The following is a 15,615-nucleotide window of genomic DNA, read 5'->3' as shown; positions in this document are numbered from 1 at the left end:
TCTGTGAAATAGATTTACACATTAACATACACATATGTATGACAAGAAAGCAGGGAAAGGAAGCAACCAGTAAGGGGTAGGAGGATGGGAAGAAAAATGAGGGGCGAATGTGAACAAAGTACACCCATGATACTGTCTTAATGAAGCCTGTTACTTTGCACACTAACTTCAAGTTAATAATATATAAAATATAAATAGTTTATTTATACAAGAACCACACAACTGAACAATTACAATCCTGAACATTTATCTTAAAGAGATGAAAACATCTGTTCACAGAAAATTCTAGCCACGAATATTCACAGAAATTTTATTTGTAATGGCCAAAATGCTGAAATCAACATTGTAAGATAATCTTTAGTGGGAATGAACAATGGGTTAAGCAATCAGTGTTTTAAAAATATCATAACTTACTACTAAGCAATAAAGTAAATTACTGGGACACATAATTTACATTCATCCATAAAGGATAATACTGATTGTAAAGGCCAGTTTGGGGGCTTGAGAGATGGCTCAGTCAGTAAACTCTTTGCCTTGCATGCATGAGGACCTGAGTTTAAAACTGCAGCCCCCACATAATAAGCCATGCATGGTAACACATGTCCATAATCACAGCACCGAGGAGACAGAAACAGACAGATACTGGGGCTCACCAGCCAGCCAGTCTAATTAAACCAGCAAGCCCCAGATTCAGTAAAAGACTTTGTTTCAAAAAAGTAAGCTCTTTCTTCCCATCGCTCATGGCCCACACCAGCCGTCCAGTCAACTAACTTTCAGACCATGGCCAACCTCGAGCGTACCTTCATTGCCATCAAGCCAGATGGCATGCAGTGCAGCCTGGTGGGCGAGATCATCAAGCGCTTCAAGCAGTAGGGGTTCCGCCTGGTGGCCATGAAGTTCCTTCGGGCTTCTGAGGAACACCTGAAGCAGCACTACACTGACCTAAAAGACCATCTTTTCTTCCCAGGGCTGGTGAAGTACATGAATTCAAGGCCTGTGGTGGCCATGGTCTGGGAGGGGCTCAATGTGGTGAAGACAGGCCGAATGATGCTGGGAGAGACCAATCCAGCTGACTCTAAGCCAGGCACCATTCGAGGGGATTTTTGCACTCAAGTTGTCAGGAACATCATTCATGGCAGTGATTCAGTGCAAAGTGCAGAGAAAGAGATGAGCCTATGGTTTCAGCCTGAAGAACTGGTTGACTACAAGTCTTGTGCTCATGACTGGGTGTATGAGTAGAGATGACAGTTCTCAGCATTACTGATGGATCCCTGGGCACAACTCTTCTTTCCACAGAATGGATCATCTTTTCCAAAACAATAAAGATTTTGGAACTGGAAAAAAAAGTAAGGTGGGTAATAATTCAAGAAGATAACAATAGTCACCTTCTAGTATCCAAACACATAGGCACAGACATGCATTTGTACCTAATTGAAAATGTGCGCACACACAAAAGAAAAAACAAGCTTTAAAATATCTTTATATATATTATATATGTGTTTGTGCAAACATCACATGATGCCATGTATGTGAAAGTCACAAGAGAGCTTATGGGACTCACTTCTCTCCTTGTTCCATTTTAGCCATGGAGATTGAACTTGAGTCATCAGGCTTGACGTTAAGCGACTATCGGCTGAGCTTTCTCACTGCCCCATAACAAATCAATCATGATCACCCAGATATCTGGTTTGGTTTCTCTCTCTCTCTCTCTCTCTCTCTCTCTCTCTCTCCCTCCCTCCCTCCCTCCCTCCCTCTCTCCCCTTCTCGCTCCCTCTCCCCCTCCCTCCAACCCCCTTCATCTCCCTTTCCCTCTCTCCCAATCCTGTGTCTGTGGGAGTGGGGAGCAGTTTGGAAATAATTAGTATTGGGTTTTGTGGACTGAATGAATACCAGAAGATATCATCTGGTCTACAGAGAGCCCCCACAGAATAAAAATATAAAGACATGTTTGTTTAATTTACGCTTCGTGGTTGCTTGAGTAGGTGCAACCTTTGCCCCCAGAACTTCTGGTTCTCAAACCTTCAGATCACAACCTGGAACCAATTCTCTGACTCTAAAGGCTTTGGAACTCACTGTTGGCTTTTCTGGGTTTCTTCCTGAAAGATAGCATATTGCGAGACTTTGTATAATGGTTTGTGTACAATTAATTAGATTTTTGTTTCCATGACCAAAAATATCAGTCAAACGCAAAAGAAGGAAAGATATATTTTGGCTCCCACTTTCAGAGAATTCAGTCCATAATCACCTGGGTTCATGTTTCTGGGCCTGGAGTAAACAAATATAGCAGCCATAGCAGCAGAAAAGTGAACCGAATTTGCCAGATCACAGCAGACAAGAGAGCAGACAGACTGAGTATAACCTTTGATGGCATTTGTTGTGGAATAGAATGTTTAACTAGGTAAAGATGGGTTATATTAGTTTATGTTGCAGAGTAATTGTTTAACAAGGCAAAGATGTGTTTCATTCATTTATACTGCATTTGTTTAATTATGTAAAAATGTGTTGCTGTTTCACCTTCCCTGCCTAAGGCACATGATTATCTAATAAAAAGCTGAATGGCCAACAGCTAGGCAGTAGAGGGATAGATGGGGCTGGCGGGCAGAGAGAATAAGTAGGAGGAGGAATCTAGGCTTGAGAGAGAAGAGAAAATGAGGGAGAAAGAGTCGGGGCCAGCCAGTCAGGCAGCCTCCAGCCAGCCACACAGGGAAGAAGCAGGAAAGTAGGACACACAGAATAAAAGAAAGGTAAAAAGCTCTGAGGGAAAACATAGATGAAGAGAAACAGGTTAATATATGTTATAAGAGCTAGTGGAACAAGCATAAGATAAGGCCAATAACTAGTAAGTCTCCGTGTTATGATTTGGGGTCTGGTGGTCCAAGAAAGCCTGCTACAGGCATCCCCTCTTTTGTCCTACTTTTTCAGGTAGGCAATATTTCCTAAAATTTTCACGCCCCCCCCAAAGCATTGCAGGGGACCAAGCCTTCAGCATGTGAGAGACAGGATAGATTCATGTCAGATTCACACAACAGCAAAAGTCAATACCTTAATGTTTTATGTATTCCTCTTTGTCTCTGTCATTTGTCTGTCTGTGTCTCCCTCCTGTTCTCTCTCTCTTTCTCTGTGTGTGTGTGTATGTGTTGTCTGCCTGCCTGTCCTTCTCTCACTACACAATAATAAAGATATAAAATTATATATGTACACAGTATATGAGTATATGGACCATGTTGGCTCTGTCTTTCTGGAGAATCCTAACTAATACATAGAAGCAATACAGCTAAAACTAGTGAAGAATAAGACTGGTTGAATTATATAATGATTCTTTATTTCTTGGAGATTATACAAAAGTGATATTATACTTCTCTGATTTTTTTCTTCAATTATTAGCAAGAAGTACTTGCATACAAAGAAATCTGCCATCATCAACTATTTGGTATTTATGTGTAAATACAGTTTATACATAAAATTCACATAAAATGTTTCATTTATTCTTTTTATTTGCAGTGGTAGGAGATCAAACTCAGGGTCTTGGACACACTACAAAACTAACAGATCACTGAGTTTATTCCTACCCCTAAGTTTTAATGGGGCAAAACCTCACTATAGTGACTAGAGCAGCCTGAGATTTTTAGCCCAACTGCTAGAATTACAGGGGAATGACCATACCCAGTCTCCTTATTTCCTTTTGTTTACCAGTTTTCAAAGAAATTGATTCTTTAGCACCTTTCAAATATGAGGACCAATGAGGTATGCGTGTATGTGTGTCTAAATAGTATCATTAGGGAATCACAGGTTTGAATGTATTTGGTGTTTCTGATCCTCATTATTGTTGATACTCAAAGTTATGCCTCTTTGACCTATTGAAGCTTATTGTAGTAGGTTCCTGAGACCTCTTTCAATGACTCTAATAGCTCTTAAGAGTTTCTTTGCTTTTTGGTATGAAAAGACGTTCCTGAGATATCTAGACTATTTCCTGCCTCTATCCTGGAATTGGTTTCCTTTTCAAAGATTCCTTTGACAACTTGGTTTTAGTGAGAAATAATGTTTAGAAATCAATATCTTGTCACCACATGTATCATTGCCAATGGTTCTGCCACTTTCCCTAGGACTTTCTGAAATGGGATAGGAAGTGTTTTTAAAGATAACATATCAAATCATAACATTTTCTACTCAAATTTAAGCTTACAGCATTTTGATTTCAGTCTCCTTCATTAGATAAAACTGGCACATGAGCTGATTCACCCCACAACACATGCATGACAGTCTCAGACAAATACATTCAACATTCTAGAAACAATATGATTTCCTGAAAATATTTTAAGAATTTTTATAGTTCTTTTTTCCTTATGGTAAAAGCAACTAAGGGAGCTTAGACAAATTACTATTCTAAAGTCCCTTGGAATAGTCCTTTACTTAGCTTCATGGTACTTTTGCCTCTTGTTTTCATTTTAGTTTCTGCATTTAGAAGCTTCTTTTATGTATAAAAATATGTTTCATAATTATATGGAAGATTTGCTCAGCATTTGCTATTCTCTAAGACTAATGTCCTCTTAAAATCTATTTGTTGAAATCTTAACCCTCAAGCTCCAGGAGCAGGTGTTAAGTCAGGAGGGCAGACCCCTCATGAATGGGATACGCGCTCTTATAAAGGATGTCTCCGAACAGTCCTATGCCTTATAAGATAAGAACATAATGAGAACGTGGTAATGTAGAACACAAAGAGGCTTTTACCACAATTCCACCCTAATAGCAGCCTGATCTGCACCATCCTTTCCTCCAGAACTGTTACCAATACATTCCTGTTGTTTGTAGGCACTTTGTCTATGGTTTCCGTTATGGCATCCTAAACAGAATAAGGCAACTTTAAAATTAGTCTGTGAAATTTCGGTCTCTGTGTGATGACAGTCACAAACTTGGAATAAATCTGGTTCTTTAAGTTTCTTATAATCACTCATAAACTTAAAAACTCAGTTTCCCTAACACAGCCAGCTCTGTGAGGCAAGGGCAGGAAATTCCTTGCTCACGTTTGTGCTTCATTGTCTGGCAAGCAGCACATTAGGGTGGGTTAGGTGAACACTGATTCAACAAGTAAGTTTGAAGAGCATGCCCTAGAAGTAAAGTAGAGATCTTCATAGTGGCACCACTGTGCCTTCTTACCTGGGCCCCAAACAAGGCACAGGGTCCTCAGCTCTGTCTGTCCTCTGCCCATACTCTCAAAGCTCAGCCACATACTAAAATATTCTAATCTACTGTCACAAGCACATAGATGTCAACCTTGATACCTTGATGCTGTTCTCAGAAGGCCGGTAAGAAACTAGGGCTACAGGTAGAAAATCTGACATGACAGAATCCCTAGGAGAGCATGCTGGGGTCTGCACAAAACTACAACATGCTCTTTTCTTTAAGTTAAACTTTTTATATATTTTGAAAATTCTTACATGAGTACTGTATTCCCATTATTTCCACACCTCTCTTACCTCATTCAGTCCATCTCATGTCTGTAGGCTGACGCTGCTTGTTTGTTCCTAGCCACTCAGACCTGAAATAATTACATAGAAACTATAGTATTTAAAACACTGCTTGATATGGAAAAACAAAAAACCCAGGATAGCCAAAACAATGTTATACAATAAAGGATAGTCTGGAGGCATTACCATCCCTGACTTCAAACTCTATTACAGAGCTACAGTATTGAAAACAGCTTGGTATTGGCATAAAAACAGAGAAGTCAACCAATGGAATCGAATAGAAGACCCTGACTTTAACCCACAAACCTATGAACACCTGATTTTCGATAAAGGAGCTAAAAGTATACAATGGGAAAAAGAGAGCATCTTCAACAAATTGTGCTGGCAAAACTGGATGTCAATCTGTGGAAGAATGAAAATAGATCCATATCTATCACCATGCACAAAACTCAAGTCCAAATGGATTAAAGACCTCAATATCAGTCCGAACACACTGAACCTGATAGAAGAGAAAGTGGGAAGTACTCTACAACACATGGGCACAGAAGACCACTTCCTACGTATAACCCCAGCAGCACAGACATTAAGGGCCTCATTGAATAAACGGGACCTCCTGAGACTGAGAAGCTTCTGTAAAGCAAAGGACACTGTCACTAAGACAGAAAGGCAACCCACTGACTGGTAGAAGATCTTCACCAACCCCGCAACTGACAAAGGTCTGATCTCCAAAATATATAAAGAACTCAAGAAACTAGACCATAAAAGGCTAATCAACCCAATTATAAAATGGGGCACTGAGCTGAACAGAGAACTCTCAACAGAAGTTCAAATGGCCAAAAGACACTTAAGGTCATGCTCAAATTCCTTAGCGATCAGGGAAATGCAAATCAAGACAACTTTAAGATACCATCTTACACCTGTCAGAATGGCTAAAATAAAAAAAACCAATGATAGCCTTTGCTGGAGAGGTTGTGGAGAAAGGGGTACCCTCATCCATTGCTGGTGGGAATGCAAACTTGTGCAACCACTTTGGAAAGCAGTGTGGCAGTTTCTCAGGAAATTCAGGATCAACCTACCCCTGGACCCAGCAATAGAACTCCTGGGAATATACCCAAGAGAGGCCTTATCATACAACAAAAGTATATGCTCTACTATGTTCATAGCAGCATTGTTTGTAATAGCCAGAACCTGGAAACAACCTAGATGCCCTTCAATGGAAGAATGGATGAAGAAAGTATGGAATATATACATATTAGAGTACTACTCAGCAGTAAAAAACAATGACTTCTTGAATTTTGCATGCAAATGGATGGAAATAGAAAACACTATTCTGAGTGAGGTAAGCCAGACCCAAAAAGATGAACATGGCATGTACTCACTCATAATTGGTTTCTAGCCATAAATAAAGGACATTGAGCCTATAATTCGTGATCCTAGAGAAGCTAAATAAGAAGGAGAACCCAAAGAAAAATATATAGGCATCCTCCTGAATATTAACCTTCATCAGGCGATGAAAGGAGACAGAGACAGAGACCCACATTGGAGCAACGGACTAAAATCTCAAGGTCCAAATCAGGAGCAGATGGAGAGAGAGCACGAGCAAGGAACTCAGGACCGCGAGGGGTGCACCCACACACTGAGACAATGGGGATGTTCTATCAGGAACTCACCAAGGCCAGCTGGCCTGGGTCTGGAAAAGCCTAGGATAAAACCGGACTCGCTGAACATAGCGGATAATGAGGACTACTGAGAACTCAAGAACAATGGCAATGGGTTTTTGATCCTATTGCACATACTGGCTTTGTGGGAGCCTAGGCAATTTGGATGCTCACCTTACTAGACCTGGATGGAGGTGGGTGGTCCTTGGACTTCCCACAGGGCAGGGAACCCTGATTGCTCTTTGGGCTGATGAGGGAGGGAGACTTGATTGGGAGGGGGGAGGGAAATGGGAGGCAGCAGAGGGGAAGAGACAGAAATCTTTAATAAATAAATTTAAAAAATAAATAAATAAAACACTGCTTGGCCTATTAGCTCTAGCTTCTTACTGGCTAAGTCTTACATCTTAAATTAACCCATTTCCATTAGATTATATTTTACCACGAGGCTCATGGTTTACTGGCAAGATTCTACAAAGTCTGTCCCCTACAGCGACCACAGGCATTCCACTGACTCCGCCTACTTTCTCCCAGCATTCAGCTTAGTTTTCCCACCTAGCTCTATTCTGCCCTATCACAGGCCAAGGTAGCTTCTTTATTTATTAACCAATAAAAACAACAAATATACAGAAGGACTTCCCACATCACCATGTCCTTCTTTGACTCTTTATAAAATTCATATATTCCATTTAGTAACAGGGAGAATCAGTCTTCTCCAGAGACAACCCCCCAATACTAAGGGTCAACCACTATTAATGACAGCTATTAATTGCCTATAGAGCTTCATATTTCCCTCATCCACACTGAGGTATCAACTGATGTGGTAATTATGCAGGACTTGGTTATGGGACCATGTTAAGATTCTCTGGGTGCCACTTCCCTGTCATGTCTATACTATCCACTAGCAGGTTTCCTAGATCTCTGATATTACAATCTTTCTACCTCCCTTTTGCAATTTTCCTAGAGTCTTGAGTGTAGGGATAGAGTTCTAGGTGCATCATTTAGGGTTGGCACCTCCAGACACTTTTTTTCTGTGTTTGTGACATTGTCGGTCTTTGTAATCATCTCAATTTGTACCAAAAAGCAGCATTTTCTGATGGTGGTTGAGAGCTGTACTTAGAGGGCTGGGCAGTGCATTGGCTGTGCTATGCTCGTTTTGTAAAATCTTATAGAGAACATATTCTAGAAAAGGCTAAAGATTGTTCATGACTTTTCCCTATTATTACCCACAATTATATGGAGAGATGATATTAACATTATTGATATCCCAACTTTATGGGTCTTGAATTTATTTCCTTTCACACACTCAAACAGGAAGCCATGAAGCAGTCCCATGGATCCTGAATCCAATGCTCTGATTCTGGTTCTATCCCCAGGAAAAGCACAACACAATTCAGGAGATTAAGAAGATATGAAGAATCCTGGACTCTGGCTAGTTTCCATGGTCTTCCTATCTTTCTATGGTTGCTCAGCAGACACTTCTGTGATGACTTCCTGTTCTAGGGCCATGCACTTTTTCAACATTGGAAATACCAGAAGTGGGAGAAATTCAGGCTAGCTGGGGGTCTATTACAGATATTTTGTTCTTTGTCTGGGAGTGGTGTGGGCAGGCTGGCATAGAGACAAGCCATTTGTAAGTTCTCCAAGACACATATTTTCTCCAGCCCCTTCAATGGTTAAATACAACTGGTCAACCCCACAACAATAAAAGATATTATTTAACATGGAAAATATTCTCTTCGCTCCTAGGGGGATTGTCCATGTAGGTGTGTGTGGAGCTGTAGTCAGGCAAATTAAAATATGCAAATGAAAGTGCAAATGGAAAGCTCGGCATTGCTCACCACAGAGTTCTCAGGGTTTTCTTGAATAGCAACAAATTAAAGAAATGCTATGCAATCAAAGTTTATATCAAGCCTTAAGAAAGAAAATCTCCATTATCACTAAATATATAGCAATGTCTTTCAATGTGTGCCTCCTTGTCTTGAAATTGTTCATGGCTCACTGAGCCAGCACACACACTGAACATTGGGATGGGATGGCAGAAGAGTTTCTGCTTTTCTCCCTTTTTTGTAATGTAATTAACAGATGACAATTAACATAGAAGTGCAATTTACACCACAGACCCTTCTGGCCCAGATTTGGTCCCAGTTTCCCTCGCATGCAAGTCAGCTTTCAACTTCCTATGTTTTCAACTTCCCACTCTGAGAGAGAGGCCAAGTCCCCCTCTACATGGCCAATATTGGGCCAAAGTGGGTGTAAATGTTGCTCTGTAAACACACAAGTTGCTCATCTCCCTCCTAACACCACTGGACTTCTTAGAGCAGAGACTGGTGAGCTGATCCCACTGTGTATAGAACACATGCCTCATAACACACATGTCACTCTAATTTTATAATTACTTTTTAAATTTCATATGTGAGTACTATAATTTACATCATTTCCAACCCTCACTCTCCCTCTTCTGATTCCTCAAGTGTCACCACAATTCCCTCTCAAGTTCAAGACCTAAATATTAGCTACTGTATAATTTCAATGATTTAACATTATTTTTTAAACAGGTTCTTACTGTGTAACCCTGGTGAATCTCAGCTCACTGTGTAGCCCAGGCTAGCCTTAAAGTCACAGTCTTGTGTCAGCCTCCCAAGGTCTGGGATGATTAACACAGAAATGATAGTAACCTAGTAATGAAGACTAAATTAGTAATTGCTGGGGTTAAGGGTGGTAGCAGAAGCAGAAAAAGAAAGTAGACATGGTTAAAAAAGGAGAAGATGATACTGGGGATGGAAAAGTTTTCTGTCTTGACTGTGGAATGTCACTATCTTGGTTTGACATTACCCTACACTTTTTAATGCATTGCCATTGTGGAGGAAGTGGGTGTAAGGTACCATTGTTTCTCTCTTATAACTACATGGAAATCTATAAATATCTCAAAGTTGTTTCTTCTTAAATGATAAAAATTCACCTCGAATCTTACCTTTTCAGGAACTTTTATCCATGAAGGCTTGTACCACCTTCACCATGTCTTAGTTATCATTTTTATTACTGTGATAAAACACCATGATAAAAATCACAGTGGTGGTGGCACATTTAACCCAGCACTTGGGAGGTGGAGGTAGATAAATCTTTGTGAGTTTGAAGTCAGCCTGATCTGGTCTACAGAGTGAGTTCCAGGACAGCCAGTGCTAAAGGAGACAGAGAAACCCTGTCTCAAAAAAATAAATAAATAAATAAACAAACAAACAAGCAAAAAGCAACTTGAGGGATGAATAGGTTTATATCTATTACATGTCCACGTTATTCATTTACTGGGAGAAGTGAGGGCAGGAACATGGAGACAGGAACTAAAGCAGAGCCATAGAAGAGTGCTGCTTTGTTGTTTGCCCACATGGCTTGCTCAGCCTGCCTTTTTAAATAAGAAAGGACCACCAGCTGAGGGTAGCACTACCCACAGTGAAATGGACCCACAACTCGGTGAGTAAAGTGTTTGCTGCATAAGCATGAGAAGCTGAGTTTGGTTCCTCATTACTCAAGTAAAATAGTGGGCCTGGTGGTACCTGCATGTAATCCCAGGGCTGGGGAACAGGCAAATGGGTGGACCTTTGGGGGTTCATTAACTAGCCAAGTCTAACTGACTTGGCTCGGAGAGAGACCCTGTCTTGGAAACAGGAGAAAACACACAGACTACTCCCTCACATCAAAGCAGACTCAATCTCACCCTGTCTTATTTGTGATGGAACCATGGACCATTTTCTTCTCTCTGGGTGGAAACTGCTTTGTTTCACAGAAGATTACAAGTGAATTGGTTGGCTCAACAACATGTTAACCAAATGTTAAAAAAATAAACCAACCTGTGTCTGGTATCAACCTGAGCTAGTTTGTTCCTTGGTCGAATTGCCAGAATACTTACTCTTGACATTCAAGTATCAACTATGCCATAACTTGAATGGCTCATCTGCTTCAAGGGACTATCTTGTTCCTTTTCGAAAAAGATGTTCTTTTAATTTTATTTTTATATATTCATTATGCATAGGGTTAAAGCTCATATAAACCAGCAGTGTCCGATCCACAACTCAGGATAGTAATGAATGTGGCCTAACAAAAACATGAAAGTTCACTTAAAATATGAATTGTGTGTGTGCATATGTTTATAATTTGATTACAAAATTCATGAGTATGAACTACATAGATGATGGTGTTGTTATATAAAATAAACAAATGTATGTTTGTGCTGTTTTTACACAGGTGTGTTTTCAACTATACAGTGGTATGTGGCTTTCAATGTGCTATCATCCAACAGTGGAATTGACTCCATCAGATGTTACAGGAGCTCATGGTAACTTTGAGAGTGAAACACAGTGATTTTCAAAAGTACCTCAGCCTACCCTTAAAAGTGATAGCCATTTAATTTTATTTAGATGACAAATAAGTATTATAATTTAATTGTTAAGGGTACTTCAACACCTTGACTACATCTGATCTGTTATCCACTATGCACTACATTGAGTCCTCTACTTAATGCTGCATCAGCAACTGAGACCTGGACAGGTTCAAGCATTGTTTTGTATTTTTCTGTCAATGAATTTTCATAATAAAAGTAAATATAGCCATCATCTATCAGTGATTTTTAATCCTATCATGGATTCTACAACATCTCAAAAGAAAAATTACCGAGAAGGAAGATTGTTCAATGAAAAGCGGACAGATGCTTGCTTTTTCATCAATACTAAGGCACTCAGCTTAATTTGTAGAGACTGTATGCAATGTTTCCATGACTATAATTTGAAAAGGTATTATACACAAAGGCATTCTATTAAAGTTGATGTATATAAAGGATTGTATCAAAAGGACAAAATGGAAGAACTTTTTAAAATGTCCATTTTCTCAACAGCATTTAAAATTACACTCCAGATAGATTAATTGTAAAAGCTTATTATGTGGTAGCATAATCATAGCAAACGAACAAATAAATCAAGTGACCGGAGAAGTGAGTCACCTGATAACAGCTCATGTTGCTCTTCCAGAGGACCTGAGTTCAGTTCCCAGCGCCTACACAGGGAAGTTCACAACTGCCTATAACTTCAGTTCCAGAGGATGTAATACTCTCTTCTGGTCTCCACAGGCACACACACACACACACACAGAGGCATACACACACACACACACACACACACACACACACACAAAGGCACACACACACACATTCACATAGACACACATAGATACACCGTTATTTTTAAAAATTAATCAAACCATTTATTGATGATGAGTTTATAGAGCCAGGTATAGGGTGTGGAAGAAATAATATGTTCCGAGAGAAGGGAGAAAGAGATTTATGTGTAGCATGAATAAAAACCCCAGAGACAGTAATTGGAGTTCAACCTGTGTAGGTGGAGGCTGCTCGTTTATTCCTGGCTACTCAGACCCTAAATAATTACATAAAACTGTATTATTTAAATCACTGCTTGGCCAATCACTTAAGCATTTTGCTAGCTAGCTCTTACATCTTTAATTAACCCATTTTAATTATTTTATATTTTACCATGAGGCTTGTGACCTCCTGGCAAGGTTCAAACTGGCAGTGCACGTCTTTCTCCTCTGGTGGGTACATGGCACCTCACTGACTCTGCCTTCTTTCTCCCAGAATTCAGTTTAGTTTTCCCACCTAGCTCTATTCTGCTAAACTACTGGCAGAAACAGCTCTATTCATTAACCAATAAGTGCAACACATATACAGAAGAACTTCCCAAACTATTTCCCCTTTTCTGTCCAAATAAAAAGGAAGGTTTTAAATTTAACATCGTAAAATTACATATAACAAAACAGTTATCAAGCAAGAATTATAGTTATAATATTCATATCTACTTTATATATTATCATAACTAAGGAAAACTATAACTATCTACTCTTCAGCTCCATCAAAAACTCCAGAAGGATAGAATATTACCTAAGTAAACAGAAAGTACATTGTAAGCAATTTCCAAAACTCTAGAAATGACAGAGACATCTTGCTGCCTGGACAGTCACCCAAAGTTCTTCTGTAACATTGGGGCATCCGTCTTCAGTCTACAGGCTCATAGATTCCAGAAGATTTTTCCATGAAGCAGAAAATTTCAAAGACAGTTCCATCTATATTGGCAGTTTGTCAGTCACTTTCTTCTGTGTCCTGCGAATGTCTTGTAGACTGTTTTTGTTCTTCCATGAAGCCAGAAACCTTAAGGACTGTCTCACCTTTAGGTAAGTTCAGCAGTCATTTTTCTGAGGGCCCTGCATGTCCATTTCATACAGCATAACATCAAGAAGTCCAGAGAAGAGCAGTTTCCTGCCCAAATAACTAACCAACTCCATAAGGAGCCTCTTTGATGTCCATCTTCCTCTTGAAGAAGAGAAAGTGGATTGGTGCTGCCAGGAGCATATATGTCTCATTGTCATAAAAAGTTAAGTTCTTAAAAAATTTTAAGTGTCATATTCCATTAGTCTTTGAAAGGTCTGAAGAATATCTATCCATCTGAAATATATCTCTTTACATCTAGAAAACCTAACTAACATGATTACAAGTTTGACTATTATAAATGACTATTAACCTATATTTCTTAATTATATATTACATTTTTAAATGAGCTTCACAAACACAATACATTGATAAAGAGCAAAAATATACATATGACAAAATTGATTTTAAATTTGTATCAATAGACCATGATCCATACCAGTACTAAGTATTCATATCTATAGCATATTCTCCTTTAAATGTAAACAAACATTTATAAACAATCATTTAGGGAATTTGGGCCTTGTTGTCTAAACTACTTCCTGCTGATTGGGGGAGCTGTTAATCAGGTCTGTCATGGGGTATACTGTGTGATAGGTTCATCTCAGCCAGCAGTCCTAAAACCATCATGGATGTTGGACCATCTGGGCCATTGTTTCAGGGGGTCTTATTCGATCAAACAACTTTAGTCTGGAAAGAATCCAAAGGTTCTCATCCTCTGTGAATACCAAAGTAGAACCTCTTTTCCAATGCAACGTATCCTTAGACCCAAATTTTGAAGTCAAGATACCTTTAAAATGTATATGTTGGTTTAGCTTAGCAGCTCCCAGAATCAAATATCTCTCTGTAGTCAAAAATTTCAAAGAAAACATAATAATAAACATAATCCAGGATCTGTGTATTTTCCATCTTTATGTGGCTTATTTTTCTTACTAGTTTTTCTACAATTTAATATTTATTTTAGTATTTTTACTCCTTTAATCTATGACTTTCTGTACTCTGTCTCATTAAAGACTTTACTTTTTTCATAACTGTCTATACTCTTTTTCCCCTCTCTCTCTCTCTCTCAATCCTATGTACATTTATCCAACACTGTGATCCATTTAGAGGTCTTTTTCATCTGAATCTGTCTTTATTGCCTATCTGTAATTATGTCCTGACCAGGAGCACTTTTTTAATGCTATGTGGACATGGCTAAAACCAACGTAGTTCTGCCTATTGACTCCACCCAGTCCAACATGGCAGAGGCATGTTTCTGCCTCTGAGAGCCATGCGCATTACCCCATTTTCAGGCACAGAGCAGGTCTATATTGTCATTAAGCAAGTGTTAGCACTCTGCTCACACACCCCATTTAAATGCCCCATAGCTGGACCTCCCAAAAGAATCAGAGCCATTTGTGCTGGTGAACCAGAAAGCCATCATTTCGAAACAGCACTGTGGGTTTCTTTGTTTGTTTGTTAGTTTTGTTTTGTTTCGTGTGGGTTGGCTGCTAATGCTGAATCAAGAAGCCATTGTGCTCCTGTTCATCACCAGAATATAGCCAAACAAATTGGAGCCCATCCAGGAAAAAAAAAATGCTGACTACCAAGAAGCTGTACTTTACTCTCTTTTTTGTGTCTAGAATTCCTTTCCAAGCTTTCTCAGGTTTTATGTGGATTTAACTGGCACACATTGGCAGGCCAATCTGTTGTCAGAGGCTATTCGTTCCTGGCTGCTCAGACCCAAAATAATTACACAAACCTGTATTAATTAAAACACTGCTGGGCCAGTAGCTTAAATGTATTGCTAGCTAGCTCTTATATCTTATATTAAACCATTTCTATTAGTTTATATTTTACTATGAGGCTCGTGGCCTACCAGCAAGGTTCCAACTGGCAGCACATGTCTCTCTCCTCTGGTAGCTACATGATGTCTCACTGACTCCACCTTCTTTCTCCCAGCATTCAGTTTAATTTTCCTGCCTTGTTCTAGTCCACTAAGCCAGTGGCAGAAACAGCTTTATCCATTAACCAATAAAAGCAACAAATAGTACATAAGGACTTCCTATACCAAACCTGAAGATCAGAAAAGCAAAACAGCCAGTCACTGGCTTTTACCTTTACCTCAGTCTGAAATGGCGATGCTGCCTCCAGGAATCTCAGAATAAGACTGTGGCCGAGAGCTGTCTCCTCCCATTTTATATTCCTCTGTAGGGCTGTGATTAAAAGTATGCATCACTGGGATTAA

General features: G+C 39.4%; 1 pseudogene; it reads left to right on the top strand.

Annotated features, from left to right (window-relative positions):
* Positions 1–780: 780 nt before the first annotated feature.
* Positions 781–1,239, top strand: LOC121440474 (annotated as a pseudogene).
* Positions 1,240–15,615: the final 14,376 nt, after the last annotated feature.

This window comes from Microtus oregoni, unplaced genomic scaffold (genome assembly GCF_018167655.1).
Source record: "Microtus oregoni isolate MIOR12 unplaced genomic scaffold, Mior012 000067F_ref0000223, whole genome shotgun sequence".
In the NCBI taxonomy this organism is placed as follows: domain Eukaryota; kingdom Metazoa; phylum Chordata; class Mammalia; order Rodentia; family Cricetidae; genus Microtus; species Microtus oregoni.
This window is presented reverse-complemented; position numbering and strand designations above follow the sequence as displayed.